This window comes from Rhea americana, unplaced genomic scaffold, assembly GCF_003343005.1.
Source record: "Rhea americana isolate MKP2758 unplaced genomic scaffold, rheAme1 scaffold_212, whole genome shotgun sequence".
Classification (NCBI taxonomy): domain Eukaryota; kingdom Metazoa; phylum Chordata; class Aves; order Rheiformes; family Rheidae; genus Rhea; species Rhea americana.
In genome coordinates, this window is record NW_028186279.1 from 429,638 (window position 1) to 446,565 (window position 16,928).

Sequence of the window (16,928 nt, forward strand, 5' to 3'; positions counted from 1 at the left end):
TTTTTTTTAAGGAGCATTTGACCGTTCAAACTTTTGAACAGCCCCGGCTTGTAAATCTACTGCCCGTTGCCCCCTCCTCCCGCTCACCAGAAACTGCATGCTCCTACTGTGCTGCATTCATAATCAAATTAGTGCACTGTGAATAGGTTAAAAAAACTGTTATCCAGCCGCTGCCGCGAGAGATATTTTAACCCGCTCCCCACAACGCCCTCCCTCCCCTGTGCACCCCCCGGCGCCTTTTTTCCTTCTGCAGGAGACATAAAGACATCCACGCGGACAGAAGGATCTTTACCTTACTTCTCCTCGGCAATCTTAGCCTCTGTATTTATTTTTTTTTTCTCCCAAACATTGCAAAACAAAAGTAAATTCTGCACAAGCGCGCGGCTTCCAGGAGAAAAGGGGTGCTGGGGGGGCCGGGGGGGCGGGAAGCCGGTCGGCTGTGAGCGAGATGCTATAGGGAGACAGTACTGGAGATAGTTGTCCCAGCTACGAGATAAAAGCTACATTACATGAAATTAATGGAGGCTGTCTGAGACATACATGAATCACTGTTTCAACACTAAGAAACCAGCACAAAAGAATAAAGAAATCTGAGTACTAACTATATCTTCAAAGGTCTCCTATTTACCCAGCTATACCGGGTACTGACACAAGTGGGGGGAAAATATAAGAAAAAAGCACTGCTGTGATCGAATGAATGAGACCATATGAGCTATATTGGTGCCGTATGCATTCTATTTAGCTGATATCAAACACAGTTTAATGAAAGTTAAATAGTTTCTGAGGAGTGCATGAGCTGGAACAGATTAGATTCCACCGAGGGGTCTGTCAGCATATTGTTGCTCACATGTATTCCCTGCTCAGAGCTGCCACAATTCCAGCACTCCATTAGCAATACACAAAAGACTTATGCAGATAGCGGGCATAAGCACGTACCGCCATGTTGGGAAATAAAAAAAAAAAAAAAAAACAGATGAAGGTTTTTGTTCGGTGTGTTCATCTGAAAATAGATCTCTGTAATTCAAAAGTGATAAGAATAGATGGAGAAAAGGAGAAGTGGGGGCTACATGAAAAAAAAAAAAGGAGAAGAAGAAGAAGAAATATGTAAACTACCTTAAAAGAGCAGATATTGCACCAAGTGTGTAAGGAGATTTTGATCTTGCAGGGGACAATGACATGGGTGAATGCTGTGCCCTTTTGATCTGCAAGTTGCATCTGGTCTTAAAGGAACAGCAGCTCTTGTGCTCAGTTTCCCCCAGAAGTTAGAGCGGAACGTGCGTTTTGGAGGAAAAAAAAAAGGCAAAAAAAAAAAAAAAAATCTTCACACAAAACAACATATCTCAGGCTCCTCTGCCTTATTTTAAGATGCAGAATTCATCCCAGAAATACCACTGGACAGCCTGTGCGACTGCTAGAATTGCTGTCACTGAAACTAACATGAATTGAGATTAATTTTTATCACTTCAGAGGATTTTTACTCCTCTCCCTGAAAAGGAAAAAAGTCCTTTTCGAAGGTGTCTGTTTTAAAATTAGTGCTCGGATGCGGCGGGTGGGGGTACTCAGATCTCAGATGGCAATCGCGCCGTGATTGCTGCGTTTTGATTTGACCCGGCGGGCGCCTGCTCTCCCCGGCGGGGACGCGCGCTTCGGGGCAGCGTCTCCGAAACGCCCGGGCCGAAAGCGAGAACACGGGCGTTTGCTGAGGTGTCTCTCTCTGCGGCGGGGAGACTGCCTTATTAACGCTATCTGGGCTGGGAGCGTGCGGTATTTCCTGAGGCATCTCTTCTGAGTCATTTTATCATTATTCATAGGGATAAAAATGGCCCAAACTGAGGATGCTGAGGATCCATTTAGGGTTGCCTGTCAGATCCACTAAGGTAATTGGCTCCATTTCTTCATTCCCATTCGAAATTAAAATAATTTTATTAAGAGGTACAGTAGGTGTTTCACCTGTGTCACCAGCTGCCTATTAGAGCCAGAAAGGGCTTTTCCACATTACTTCTGTCTGTTCTTATAACATTATGTCATCATATTCAATGTTACATCATGTCAGAGGTTGTGCAGTCTCATGTACTTAAGCCCAATGGTTACAAAATGTAGGTCCAAGATGCCCTTTTCAGGGGGAAGAAAAGTCAAATATACTTGACTCCTCAAGCTTTACTCACTRTTTCTTAGATATAATCCACGCAGCTAGAAAAATGACTGCGTAACTGAGGCCAGGATCCACATTGTGACTGAAAATGCACTAGTAACACAAAAGATAAACTAATGACAGAGGTGAGGTTCATTATTCTGCAGAGAAAAGCTAGTTCTCGAACTGCTCGCTGTGTCTGAGGGGAACGCCAGAACGGGTCTCTCTGCCGAAAGCAACGCGCCTGCAACGCAACCGTCCCACGCGGTAACAGGCTGTTCGCAGGGGTAATTCCAGCAATAACGTTACTGCTAAATAATGAACGGGTGAGCGACTGAGGATATTTAGTACTCATCWTCTTCAGAGCAGGCTGGTTCATCCCTGGAGGACTTCTGGGCCACAGACTGGGACCGCTAACCACACTTTAAAGAAGCGGAAACTGAGGTGGAGAACCAAAGTGGCTCACCAAGGTGTTCAGAAAATAAAGATGTCAAAAATAAGGAGTTGCTGACTCCCAATCAGTCAGAGACTGAGCCACCAGAGCCTGGTGGTTGAATCTAGCATGCATATCTGGCATTGCATGGCCCCAGTCAGTGGCTGGGCAATGAAAACGCAGGTGGCTACGCGCTGATCTGAGCATCCACGTAGGGCTGGACCTCTTCTTGAGGGGCTGCAGTTAAGGGGAACTAGAAGCAATGATGCCAATTTTGTCAGGGAAAACTGCGAATGGATGTTTTAATTTACTCTTCCCATGAACCGTTAGCTACTAGTAAAGTGAAAGTCTCCATGAGCAGATAGGCTAAGCCATACAATGAGAAAAGGTCCTTTCCCAACAGACAAAGTCATATCCGATCAGAAAAAAAAAAAAAAAAAAAAAAAAAAAAAAAAAAAAAAAAAAAAAAAAAAAGGCATGTGAAGAAAATATTCCTTTGGTTAGATAGAGAAAGAAAAAAAAAAAAAAGGCATGTGTTTGTTCAGTTTTCAGGGATCTTGCAACTGTTTTTCTTCAACCTGCAGGTGGCATTAGCACTAAAAATGGATTTTCTTTCTTGAAAAGTGTTTAGCAATGAAATGAAGAAAGCTGTAAGGGGATCTGTAGTAGGACTGCGTGCTTGGAGTTAGTCATGCTAACTGCAGATGGCATTTTTGCATGTTTTATAAGGCAGGGATATACAAATGTTTTAGCACCCTAAAATATAATATATTAAGTTCCCGGAAACAGGCGAGCTGGTAGAACCAGAGGAGTCTGAGCTTACACTAAATCTGTGCGCCTGTAAATTAGCTACGCTGCACTTCAAGCGCTCATTGCCGGGGAACCCAGACTGACACCTGTCCATCACAAGCGCTGCTCAGAGCCAGGCAGCACGCTAACTGTGAGTTCTTCCATAACCTTGAGCAAGGGATAGCATCTGATGCCCGTAGGCAGGCTGAGAAGTAGTTTATTGTGGACCTGAGCTGATTTCCACTCGAATCAGTGGGAGAATTCTCTTTGGCTTGAGTGGAGCAGGATCAAGCCCTCCTGCATGGTGAGGGGTGCTCAGGGCGTGCAGCAGCCGCCTACTGTTCAGTGTCGYGGGCTCCTTGGCTGTGAAATGGAGAATGATAGTACTTGTTTGCCATCCTTACCTGGTCAGGGAGGCCGGAAACATTAATTAATGCTGAAAAGGACTTAGAATGTGAAGGGTTTTTTTTTATTTGTTTGTTTTTTTGCCCCCCCCCCCTTTTTCCCCCTTTTTTGTCTGTCAGTACAAAGTACTATTATGGTTAGGGCTGTATCAAAAAATAGCTAGCCATGCAGGAACTGGAATAAGCTCACATTTTAAATGCCAGCATCCCAAACCTTGACACTAATTTCTCCACCTTTCAGAAACACTGACATGCCCCGTGGGGCGCAGTCATGGGCACAGTCATTGCACAGATCGCAGTACTCTCCAGGGAGGCCCAAACCTTGTCTTACCTTGCCCTGGCTGAGCTGAAAATGAGCCGTTTATAGGATAACTTCCTTTAATTCAGATGTGAGTGTGTGGCCACGAAAAGTCCACTGCTGTCTGAGCGTCTCAGGCAGCACAGCAGGAATAGCAGGTTTGGGAGAATGAAGCTGAGCAAAGGTGGAGCCGTGTCTTCCTTCATCTAGCTGCCCGAGAGCTACACGGAATCCAAATAATGATAAGACAAAGAGCAGATGTGAAAATCCTGTGGCCTTATGCTGTTTCAGATGTGATTGACTCAATGTAAATAAATGCCTCAAGCATCTGAGAGCAAAGAACCTGCAACCTTTCATGATAAAACGCAGAGTTTTAGGGAGGGAATTAAGTGTGAGTTGGTGCTGAGCACCAAGGCACAGCTCTGTCTCTGTGCCCTCCCTGAGAGCCCTTGCAGCCCCAGAAGAGCGTGGCAGAAGCAGAGCTGCAGCCTTAGGAGCTCTGTCATAGGAGGCCCTAGGCAGGAGAAGAATGGATTGTGAAGAAAAGGTCAATATTTTATCGCTGTTCAGGAGTGAGAGCCACAAGAAGATTTCATACAATGGYTGCTGTAGCTGGGAAAGATGAAATCTGTCTTCTGCTCTTCAGTTCTTTCTTTTTTCCTTAGTTTTCGTCTGCCACTTGAGTGTTCCTTCAATAACTAGCCCATTTACTACCATAGCTAGCCTGGTGTCTACTCTTCTAAAGCTCGCCTCCTTCTTCCTTCAATATTTGATGACACTGGAGCSCTGCTCGATTCCTCCCTTCACCTCAGACTCTGGTATCACAGAACCAGCCCCCTCTGTTCACGCTGTGTCGGCCGCTCGTTCTTCACACCACAGCCTCATGCTTGCTCTCGTTCAAGGTCAGCTTGGGTGCTGCTCCTCAAGGACCAGTTCCCACCATGTTCAATGTCAGTGAGGGATGCTCGCTGGAGTGGGGTGGCTTCTTCCTGCCGCCAGGCAGCAGTGTCATATCAAAGGACCCAAAGCACTGGTTACCTTGCTCCCAGGGAAAGCAGAATGTCGTATTTTGGGGCAGAAGTGGATGGTTCTCACTGGTGGCCACAGTGGCCATGGGCCCAGCTGCAGGAAGCGTGGTGSTGGAGGTGCTGGCGTGTCCGGGTGGCACCGTGGCAGAGGCACCGGGTGGTGCTGTCCTATGCTGACTTAACAGATCCTGTGCCTGTGGCAGTTTCTGAATAAATGTGGTTTCGTTGTTAGTTTTGCAATGGTGTTTGCTGTTGTGAGGAGCTGTTGCAAGCACCGGCAGTGTTTTCTTTGCAYGCTGGAGTATTTCTGTGTTACCATAAAAACTGCGATTGTTACTCAGTAGGACATACCCAGAGCAAGGCTAGCAGATGTATCTGCGACAGTTTAGGTGCAATTAGATGCAATCAGCTTAGATTACAAACCTCCCCCCACTCCACAAGATAAAAACATGGAATGGGCACTGGAGACAAGATAGGGATTCCTGGCTCCACTAATATTTAAGACCCTAGAAGCAGACTAGGAGTCCTGGGAGCAAGAAGAGTTGCAGAAACAGATAGCTGAGGGAGAAGTGAGGCCACTGAGCTCTCACCAGGGGCGCGTGGGAATTTATTTTTTATTTTTTATTTTTAGCAAACCATTTTGTTATTGGGAGGTGCTAATTTGTGAAAGCAAAACAACTCCAGGCAAAGGGTGTGTTTTGGCAAATTTCTCGTATTGAGGAGGGACGGGGAGAAGCAGGGAAGGAAGAGAAAATAAATGTAGAACTATTGCAATGTCATGGGGGGTAAGTGGTATGTTTGAGACAGGGGCTAAATCACTGCTAAATCACTGCAGGCAGAATTGATGTGAGACTAGAGCACACTGAGAACTGGGCAGGGGCATAAACCTAATTGATTTGAGGCTGGAGCAGGGAGTTAATTGGGGGCCAGGGTAGAACAGTAACTAACGTAGCGCTGTGATAGCCAAAAGCGTATCTCACTCTAAACTGGAACCATCCGCTGTCACGCATGCACAGGGTATGAATGCTGGGAGTATGGGAATCACGGGGTAGCTTAACCAATGATTTCATTATTTTCATTAGAAACGTTCAGTCTTTGGAGGCCAGTCGCATGCTTTTGGAGAGCAACTTCAGAATTTTTTGCGCGTTTGCAGTAGTCAGCGTTGTCCTTTGCTACAGCCCATGGAAGAGAGATTCCACATATCCCGTCTCGACAATGCCTGTCATCCTCGGCATTGTTTTGGCTGGGAGAAGGGGAGGAGCAATTGGCTGCCAGAACAATTATTTCAGTGATCATGGAAAAGGGGGTGCTTTCGTGGAGAACTTTGTTGCTCTCAGAGACGCAGCTTGTGTCCCCAGGGAAACCACCTCCTGACTAGGTCTGCCGCCACTCCTTACAAATATTCATTTTTTTTTTAAGACTATTGAATTGAGTACTCAAAATTTGAAAATGCAAAGATGGAGGTTGCCTGGGCAACTGCTTTGCACTGAATGAGGAAATGATCTTTTGAAACAAACATTAAGTGATCATGTAATTAAAGACTGAATCAAAACTCCATTGTACAAGGAGGCTAAATTAAAGTTGACCTGGCAACTTTAAGTTTGGCATTTCCTAAATTATAAGAGCTTGACTTTAAGTTTAACTTTTGTCCTTACCTCTTTTTTGCATATAATCTCATTTTTTTTCAAGTGGATTTATAAAATATCAATTTTCTGCAGCCATGCTCACCTCTGGCTGCAATCTGAGTTTCAGTCCAAGTGCTTTAGCTTTCCAGCACAGATGTCTATGGCTGGGACGAAAGGTGTAACTTTTGTCTGTTATCCTTTGGGGAATGACTTATAGCTGAAGAAACAACATGACTTTTCAGTTTGTTATTATGTACAGTTTGCCCTGCTGGATCAGATGGGTAGTTAATTTAGCCTGAGACAGATGCAAGAACTGAGTTTATAGATTTAGAAATATCTGTCCACAGGATGGCTTAAACCCAGCGACTACTACTTAGAGGTTGTTTTAAACTCTCAAGAGTCATTCTTCTCTCTTCCAAACCTTATTTTTTATTTATTTCTTGGCAGTGTCTTTGGCGTTAGTTTTAAGTCTTTTACCATTTCCATTACCAGCGTGTTAGAGAAATGTGGTGACTCAGTATTCTTGGGTTCTGCTTCAAGCTCTGGTACAAGAGTGTGGTCCAAAACAATTGTTACCAATCAGTTACCAGCAGCACAAGCTGGAACATTAATGCCACTTGGTTAAGAAAAATATGAAAATAATTTCCAAATCTTTATCGTGTATGATCCTGTCTAAATAATACCTTTAATTTTGTTCCATCTGCAAAACCACAGTGGCATCTTACAATCTATTACAGCGTACTTAGCATTTCAAATTCTTTTATTTTAAGAAATTACTTCAGTAAACTCCCCTCTTTAATTCATCTGGAAACACATACACATTTTTAGCTTACACATTTTTTAGCTTACTGAGTGATAGTTATATGGAGCTCTACCATTTTCGTGCTATTTTCAAGGGCAAAAAATGTCTGTACATGCAGTATATACTAAAGCCTGGCTTTTATTATTATAATTGTTATTGCGCTTAGCTATCTGTCAGTGCAGAGCTTGAMTTTGACACAAATTGTCTCCGTGGTGGTGTGTTCTTACCATGACGAGCTCTCGCAACTACCAGCTGCAGCACATTGCCCTGACCTCCTTCTCAGCTGCCCTCTGCCTCCATCCCCCCGGTCAGTACTGGGGACACCTGAGGACACTGGGGACACCACGCGCTGGCTGCCGCTCTTCCTCCGTGGGGCTGGAGCTCGCTGGGGACACCCAGCCGTGCCTCCTGCCACCTGCTGCGCTCTGGTTCAGTGCTGCTCTGGGGCTTCCTCCAGGGGTAAAGCCTGAAGCCAGGAGCGCAGCTTCAACCTTCTCCCATTTGCATGCACTTTAATTTTGCCTAAAGATCCCCCCCCCACGCCTTGTAGTTTCTAGAAACAAGTTGATATAATATGGAAATTTTGACTTGCCTTTATAGAAGTGACTAAGAGGTTTGGGCACCTCAGTGCTTGTCTGTCTCTCTTGGGACATTAGGAAGCTCAGTGACTGCTTGTGTGACTTAGCTSAAGTCCATGACTGCTTGTAAATCCTTTCTTCCACTCAGAAAAAAATATTTTCCCCCACTTTTTTTAGTCAATGTCAGTGTAGACTCCTGTTTCTTTTAGTGTAGACCACCAACAAGAGTGTGAGTAGGAAAGATTCTCTAATATATATTAGAGGTGCCAATGCATTTTTTCTGTTTATTCTGAATAATGATAGTTGTCTGGAAAGTTTCTGTACTCAGTGTTATGGTGGCAGGAATGGCAGAAGCTGATTCAGTTTTGGGGTAACAGGGCTAGAAGATCTTGTGAGACTTCTTCCATTTCTATAGCCTTATCTGTTGATGACCACAAATAGACCTGTTTTTAAGGACAGGAGGCTAAGACCTGGCTATTCCAGACTCAATTTCTGTTGAATTCAGCTTAGTATTCCTCTTGATTTATCAGGCTACATAGGCAAAATCATTCAAAATTCTTCCTTTACTGTGGAACACCCTGGACATTTTCCCACTGACAGAGAACACCTGGTAACATTTAGTGATCTTCTGCACTAATATTTCAGTTGTTTTTGAAGACAAAACTTGTTTTCTTGCAGGTTATTCCAGAGGTGGTACAACCCTGTATCATAAGACTTTAGGACAGCATTCAAATAAACAGAAAAAAAGAAAAATGACTGCTTCACTGTTTCAGGTGGCATGTTGTAAAGTGATCAGCTAGCATTATGAAAATGCTCTTAGGTTACTCTCCGTAATTAACGATTCTTGCTCGTTTCTAGTAATGTGAGGTGACTAATTGCACACACATAGTATGCAAAGGTGTGGGGCTGGTTGACTTTACTGCTGACACCTCTTTTCTTAAGCACATTGCCCATCGTACCAGATAGACCAAATCATGCTTGAGAAGATGAGGGCAAAAGCGCTGTATTCCCCAGCGGCCACCCTCTCGTTCTGCAACATGTTGCACCCTCTAGCCCCAGCTCCTGCTTTCACATCCAGCTAATTCCAGTCTGACCATCGTGTCCTTGTCAGCTTCCCTGTTTCTTTTAGTGCTACCAGCTGGCTCCCATCTCCTTGCTCCGCCAAGCACAGTATCCCTTTCCTACTCACACAAGTGTCTTGGCTTCATGGCTTTGCCCAACCACTCTCATACTCCTATGCACCATTTTGTTCTCCCTCCTCATTGCAGAGTCCCAGTCCATACAGCAAGGCCAGATATAATACTCCTCTCCCATCCCACCTTCCATTTTTGCYTGACATGTTATCCCATGTATTTCCTTTCTCACAGTCTTCCTAACACRTCCTCTTCTCTCCTTTTAAATGAAGTGGTTTCCTCTTCTGTGTTGTGGAGACTGGGAGATACCCAGGGAGAAAGGATTCCTGTTTCTTCTGAGGCCTCTCCTGAAGCAGCTGGAAGCTGCAATTACCCCCAAAATCTGTTTTGAGTTTGACAAAGTTATAAGCAAATGAAACAGTCTCTTATAATGGGAAGTGTCATACAACCTTCATAATAGGCAGTGCTATAGCCCCACCTATAAGATGTATGTGTGTGTGTATAAAAATGAAACCTGAAATCTGAATGAACATGAAAAGGCCTCGACCTACTTTCAGCCCGATATGTGCACTCCCTATCTTTAATGGAAATAGACAGGATAGGTCTTGTACATCTCTGGCTTCATTTTATAGAAGTGTGTTACAAGTATGGAATTATTGTGGAAGGAGCCTTGCAGACAATAAACCTGGGGAAGGGTTTTTGCAGGATCTCATTTACAGATGGGTAAAATGCACTAGTTCTTTTGTGTCTAGTCTAGGGCAATTCAGGCAGATGCTGAAACATGCAACAATCAAAAGTAGGCCCAAGTCTGGGTCCTCAGGTAGACAGATATCTCTCATAATAGTCTCAGACTGTACGATTTCAGGGTCTGCTTTCCAGCTGCAGTCCAGAGGAAATTTGGAGAGAGAGGGATTCATAGCATCCTCTTTAAGTCCACCATCAGCTTATTAGGAAACTGAGAGCTCTTATTCCTGGAAGCAACATTTTGTGAACTGTCATACTCATTTCCTTCACACACAGGCACAGATTGCCTGCTTGACCTGAGGGCTGAAGTCATTTACATTTTTGATCTGCTCATCTCTCAAAAACTTCCACAAATTAGAAATACCATAAACCGTGTTTGTTGTAGGGCAGAAAAGTCTGAGGCTAGGTCTCAGTGGTCGTGTTTGACTATAGCTGAATTACTGGTTCCAAATAGACCTTCTTCTTTGAAGATTCTCAGTGCCTCACTTCAAGGCACTGGCTAATGTCTAATTGACTGTAGGTGTACTCCTTTACAGGCAGCTCTTCTGCACCAAAACTCTAAAATCAATCTTATCTAGAATCTTTCAGGTGAATGAGAGGCCTGAAAAATTAATAGGATCTCCATAAAGAGTTTGATCTAAAGCTGCCTAATTGTGAGACTTTTCCATCTATGTAAAGATTTCTAATGAGCTTTTTACATGCAACTGCCAGTGTCTTAGCCAAAAAATGCTACGAGACGGCAAACGTTGGAGACTCTGTTTCCTTCAAGTTTCTTCTTTATAGTTTCTGCAGTACTTCCCATGGGTACATTCTACAGCAGAGCCCTCATTGTCAGCCTAAGTTTCAACAGCTGTAGGATAGCTCAAGGCACGCATGCTCAAATGTGGTTTTTCTTCTCCCAGGATCCACCTCTCTGACAGAAATGTATATACTGTGGAAAAGTCAAACAATAGCAACGCTTTTTGCAGTGTGCTTTTGCAAGGAGGGCATGTCTGTCCTTCCTGCTTTGCTGCTCGGACAGGCATCACGGCTGTGGAGGTGGGTCTCTGGTTGGGGACCTTGGAGCTGGCTGCTTACTGTGGCCACAAACGGAGAAGAGCGGAGAATGAAACTCCAGGGCAAGCAAGGAATGCTGAAAGTCTGAGCAGTCAAAACCTCAATGTTTTCCTGTGATGAGGCAGTTTATAATTTACTCCCATTCCCTCCTGCTCAAAAATTCATCTAATTCTTCCCATGTGAAAGGAGATCATGAAAGGAACACTGAAAGTCTCCCCTCTTGCTTTCCCATTCATTTTCTTACGCTAAAGCGCTATGGATGAAGCCCTGTTCCAGGTGCAGGAGAGCTTTTCCTGTAATTTACCCATGGTATTCTTATCAAAAGTGTTACCTCCAAAACTATTTCCTTTTAACATTAATTATCCTTTGAGCCAACTCACTCACAGCACACAAAGGGGTACAGAGGTTTTGTGAGTTTTTTTTTTTCATTAAGTAACACATGTGCCTCTCCTTGCATATACGTAGTGGTTCCCCACCACCTTGAAGACATCACAGCATGTACTGTAGGAACCAAAGCTAACAGGTATAAAATGGTTGGTTATTGTTTACTTATGTGCTGTAATGCTTCCCATACGATCTAGTGATGAGGCCTGCAGAGCTGGGGTTAAGAATTAAATAGAAAGTTTAGAGGAAAATAGACATAAACTAACAGCTGCTGGGATAACATCTTTCAAGGTTGAATCTGCAYTGCAAGACTAATTGTGCCTGTGTGGTCTTGCTCTCTCCCTGAGCAGCTTGGTGGCAAAGTGGGATGAGTACATGATCAAATCTATGGGCACCCAGGTTCGTAGCTGAATGCAGCATGCAGAATGGGAGGAGAGGGGTTAATCTTTTGTCCTCTTTGCCCAGGGGAATGTTTATCGCCTTGCAGGGAAGGTCTCCTTTCCTTCGGTGAGTTAAGTCAGCCTCTGCTTTGTTTGACGCTGCCCATTTGAGGAAAGCTTCTCCCTGACCTTCTGCCAGAGAGACTGATGACAAGGACGGTTTGAACTAACCTTGACATTCACCAGGGTAAATGGCTTTTTCCACAAGTAGTCAGCAAGCAAGGAGAGCCAGTCAAGAGCTAATGAATCTGTACCTGAGGGAAACCGAAAAACAACTGTACTTTTAAAGAAGGAAAGTGTCCCCAGCTCCACCTATACATAAAAGCTGGAGAATTAACTCTTCTAGCTAATGTTTGGGTTTTGAAGTATCGTGTTTCAGTTGGTGATAGAGTGAAAGGAGGCCACCGGCAGAGGCATGCATAAGGAAAACCACTGAGGGACAGGAAACGTGCTCCACTCTCTGATTACGGTAATGCAAGACGAACTTGCCGAGTTTCCTCCTCCCCCTTTACCCCTTCCTGCTGCGGCTGCAGGGCTGGCGGGCGATAATCCTCCTGCAGCTTTGCAGCCCGGTGCCGCGGGGCCTTGGGCTGCCCTCCGCGCCGGGCACCAGGGAGGCCACGAGCCAAAGGGACCCGAGCGGGGATGGAGCCGTGGCCCAGCTGACGTGGCTGTTGCGTGCTGGCTGGTTTGTAACGCAGTGAAGGGACCGGAGCGCTGCTCAGCCCGGGGTTTGGTATGAAAATCTCTCCAGAATGAAGTACAAAAGCAGAGGCGTACAGAGCCGCTGTTGCTCTTYTCCTGCGTCGGGAAGGCGGTCTCGTTAGCGGCTCAGCTGATATCTGGAAACAATAGAAAGAAGGTTGCGGGYTGCAACGTAATTCACTTTTCTCAGTACCGTCCAGATGATGTATTCTTAATCCTAATGAGGTTGTTCAAAGCCTAGTTTTTGTGAATCAGCCATCATTGTGTGAAGATTGGCCCGACAGTCCTCCGGCCCGTTCATTCACAAATCTTGTCTGTTGCGTTATTTAAAGTTAACTCATTATGGTTTTCCTTCTGCAAGTGGAAGGAAAGAGCAGAAGTGTTGCACTTCCGGAGACAACCTCTTTAGCTGCGTTACSAGAGACAAGGCAGCTGCTGTATGTGCCAGGCAGCTGCCTGGTGAGCACCGCTCCTGCAAAATGCTGCGTCCGATCTACAGGGCAGCGTCGCTAAGGGGGTAATAGGGTCACTTCATCTCTGATAGGAAGGTAACCCCCTTTCTGCGCTCGCTTCCTCACGAGTCCCTCYGCTGACAAACCTTGCGATACAGTATTGGTGCTGAGTAGCTGCCCAGTAGTGACTAAARTGTCCTGTGCAAACTCATTTTGCAATAAACAGTCCACCGAGAAGTTAAAACATTTCTAACCAGAGACCRTCCGTTTCTCTTTTGCATCCAGGCTTCCTGGACGTGTAATAGCCAGGGTGCAGCTGGTTTCAGCCAACTTGGTGAACCTCACCATTTTATGCAAACTCATGCTCCAGCCCGAGAGGTTTGCAAGGGATCTGGCTGATGAAGCAAAAGCCTGTTTTTCTGGGATACTTAGGAAGTGAGTGTAGCCAGCTTTTGTCTGGCAGCACTCGGACTCAAGGCGCATGGATTGCTTTTCTGAGTCTGCTACTAATTCGTGTGTGCATAACTCCTACTGGCTGGACTAAATCGGGCTCTGTAAAATGTATTTATTAATACTTACTTCCTAGGGCTGTTTATTTAAATGTTTGCAAAAGGCTTTGGAACGCTAAGTAAAGGGAAAGCACTAGCTCCAGCRCTGAATCTTAAGCACTGGCAAATTAGGTGGCTGGCAAAGACCAGTGATACCAGTCATATTTTCCTYAGTATAACAAAAGGTAGCACTGATGCCATCTTTGTGATATGATCATGCTCCAGGGGATGCCACCTTTATGCTTAAAAATACGTATATTTTAAGGCAAAAGTAAAACAACGTCTGGAAAATGCATGTGTAAAACAAAATGTAGATATAATATCAGTCGAGTGTGTTTGCTTTTGACATTTCTTTAGGTGGAGCTTTGTCCAGTTTTTCCTGTGGCATGTGAGYGAGACAAGGCAAGAGTAAAAAAGGGTGAAGCCCAGGCTAACCGAGGACTTAAGTGAGTACGTGGTTAGGATCTGCTGTTTTTTGCATTCGCTGATCAAACGTGCGAGAGCGCCTTGAACTGTCAGAACGTGAAATGTGGTGTTGGCACAAAGGCAAGGGACAAACCCTTCGAACTGAGGACGGTGGGCACCCCTGGGTGAAGCCTGTCAGGAATGTGTTGAAGGCAGATAAGTACGTAACCTTGTGAAAGTCTGAAAACAAAGCTGCAGCACTAGTGAGGCTCCCAGGGAAAAAGTTGTATACAGTGGAGAAGATAATATTTCATCTCCCTCCGGGTCAGTTGGTTCTCAGCAGAGTGTTCTCTGTTTGAGATTTGAGGATTTGCAGACAGACAAACTCCACAACCCAGCAAAGGTCAGTCTAAATATCAGACAGATAAACAGCACCTTAACCATAAGCACAACTCCGATTTATGGTGCTCAATTTATTCTTTCCTTTACATGATAAAGTGAAACGTGTGCTTCTTCAGAGGGCTGCAGCTGAAAAATTTAAAGTAACATAACTTCCTGAGGTGCTTTTAAAGAAATATGCTTTCCTGTAACCACAGCCTGCTTCCTCGTTAAGATTTTTTTTTCTCTCTATTTTGCTTTGGAGAATTTCTCCTTCCTGTCCCCCCAACCCTCCAGAAAAACATGACACCTGTCTTGCAGTTGCTTTTCCAAACTAAGGCTTTAGTGAAAAAGAGTCCAGCTGGGCTGTTTCGCTTCCTGGTAGAGCTACGTTGGCTGAGGGCCCCATGGAGAGGTCCTAGGCCCTCTTCATTGCACAAGGTCATGGCTTCATGTCAGTGGCGACTTGATGTGCCCGTGGTAAAGTCAATATTGGTGGTAAGTTACAGAACAGCAGCCTTGTCCTCCTGCCTTGTTGGCAGCTGTCTGCAGTGCTCAGGCAACGTCAGGGGCCCCAGAGGAGCACAGAGAATGTACTTTTTCTTCAACAGACCTTTCTAGCTGGATCTGCTCTACTATTTCCCATCATTTGCACTGGAGCCACATGTTGTGTTGGAGGCACTGGACAGGCTCAAGGGAATGCAGCAGATGTGAAATCAGAGTTAGAATTTGCCCATCTTCTGCTCTTTGCTTTCCTGAGGAAAACCTTACTTTTACCTGAGACTTGATGGCATAGTTGCATGGATTTAGGTGATTCAGCATGGCAAATTTCATACACCATAATCAAGACTCCAGTGAATCACTTGCAATGGGACTTTTACACAAGTGACATTGTAGATTCTGATTGAGATAGGAGGAATAAGGCATTAGATAAATTCAAAGACTTAATTTCTAATACTTCTGCTTGAGTAAAGCAGAAAACCAGGAAATGTAATTGTCTTCCTTTTTATACACACAACACAGAAGTTAATAAGTTTTTTAGGGGTCCCTCTTTTATTCTGGATCTGATTCTCATTTATAATAAAGCTCCTTTATGCCAAGTGAAATTCTAGTAGCTAGAATTTGCTTGTATCTTCAGTGGAGCCCATATTTCACTATGACCCATGAAATATCTTTAAAGCAAATATAAATTATGTTACAATGGAAAAACCCCTTTTACAGTACTAGAGTGGGGGAAGGGAGTCATAGTAAATCAGAATCAGGCTCCCTTTAATTTTCTTGTTACTCATCTTGCTGACAAGATCTATATAATTAAGCCATTTCTGTGAGTAATGGAAGTTCTGAATGCAGAAGGTGTGCCAAATAGTTTTCTTAAGCTAACTTATTTTTGGTTAGTCAAATAATCAACAAAGTAATATCCCACTGCATCAAAAAAAAAAAAAAAAAAAAAAAAAAAACAGGAAACAAAACACAATATTGCCACTTTTAAAAAAATTCTAAATTTTTTTTCTGTTTCTGTAGGCAGAAATCATGTGCATATTCTCATGTTATCCATTTCTAGGAATTGTATGTGTCTACACCTAGGATTCTAGGGCTTCATCAAACTGAACTGATTTGCCTTTAACCTAACCAATAGAGTAGCTTTTGGTCAGTTTTAGGAAGCTGTTTTTTAATATCGCTACACACTTGATGTAGCTACAAAAAAAAGGACTTCTGAAGCACTGTAAGCTAACATTTGTCAGGAACATATATGGCTATAGGCTGCTTGTCACAGCCATAGATGCCAACAGAGCAAACTGTGGTGCAGTTACCCAGCTCACCATTTGCAGCTGCAGCCTTTAAATCATGCAAATTATCTGCCTAGGTGGTAATCTTGGGGAAAAAAAACACACACTTTTAAATGACTTGTAAGGTTCCATAACACAACAAAATCATTGTAAAATTGTGAAAAATGCTAATATTAATTTAATTGCTTTAAAGTCCCTTATGGGAATCTGTATTTCACAAGGATACCCCTTACAGGTTTTGCAGTCAGCAGGAGAGAAAGATTTGGGTCCTGAGAGGAATATAACTGAACTTCTTTATGTCTACCAAGTTTTGTAGGCTTTGGGGGTATGAGAGGTTATTTTATTTTTTAAGAAAAGACAATATTTTCACCATTAAAACATAAAGATAAGTGTTGGGGCTTTGAGTTCAAGTTTGAAAGTTTATATTGTTTGCTTTTCTTTTTCAAGAAAATGCTATTTTACTTGACAGTGTTGCAGATGAGTGAATAGGATGCAGCAAACTCAAGCAGTGAGGTGAGGAATAGGATATTGGTGGTGGTGGGCAGCAAGGTATGTGCCTAGCTCCTGTTAACTAAATCGCTCACTACACAAGSAACTCCCTGGGTGCTGGGATGAGCAGCCCCCCCAGGACATCTGTACAGTTCATTCGCTCCTACTTATGAGATGGAAGAGTAATGTCCTATTAAAATTTGTCATTCTACATAGTTTACCCCAAAATGCACTGGAGATTTGAWATAATTACTGGAATATTCTCCTGCTACCCATGTTTGAGGGCCAGTTGAGGTGCAATACAATACTGTGCTACAGA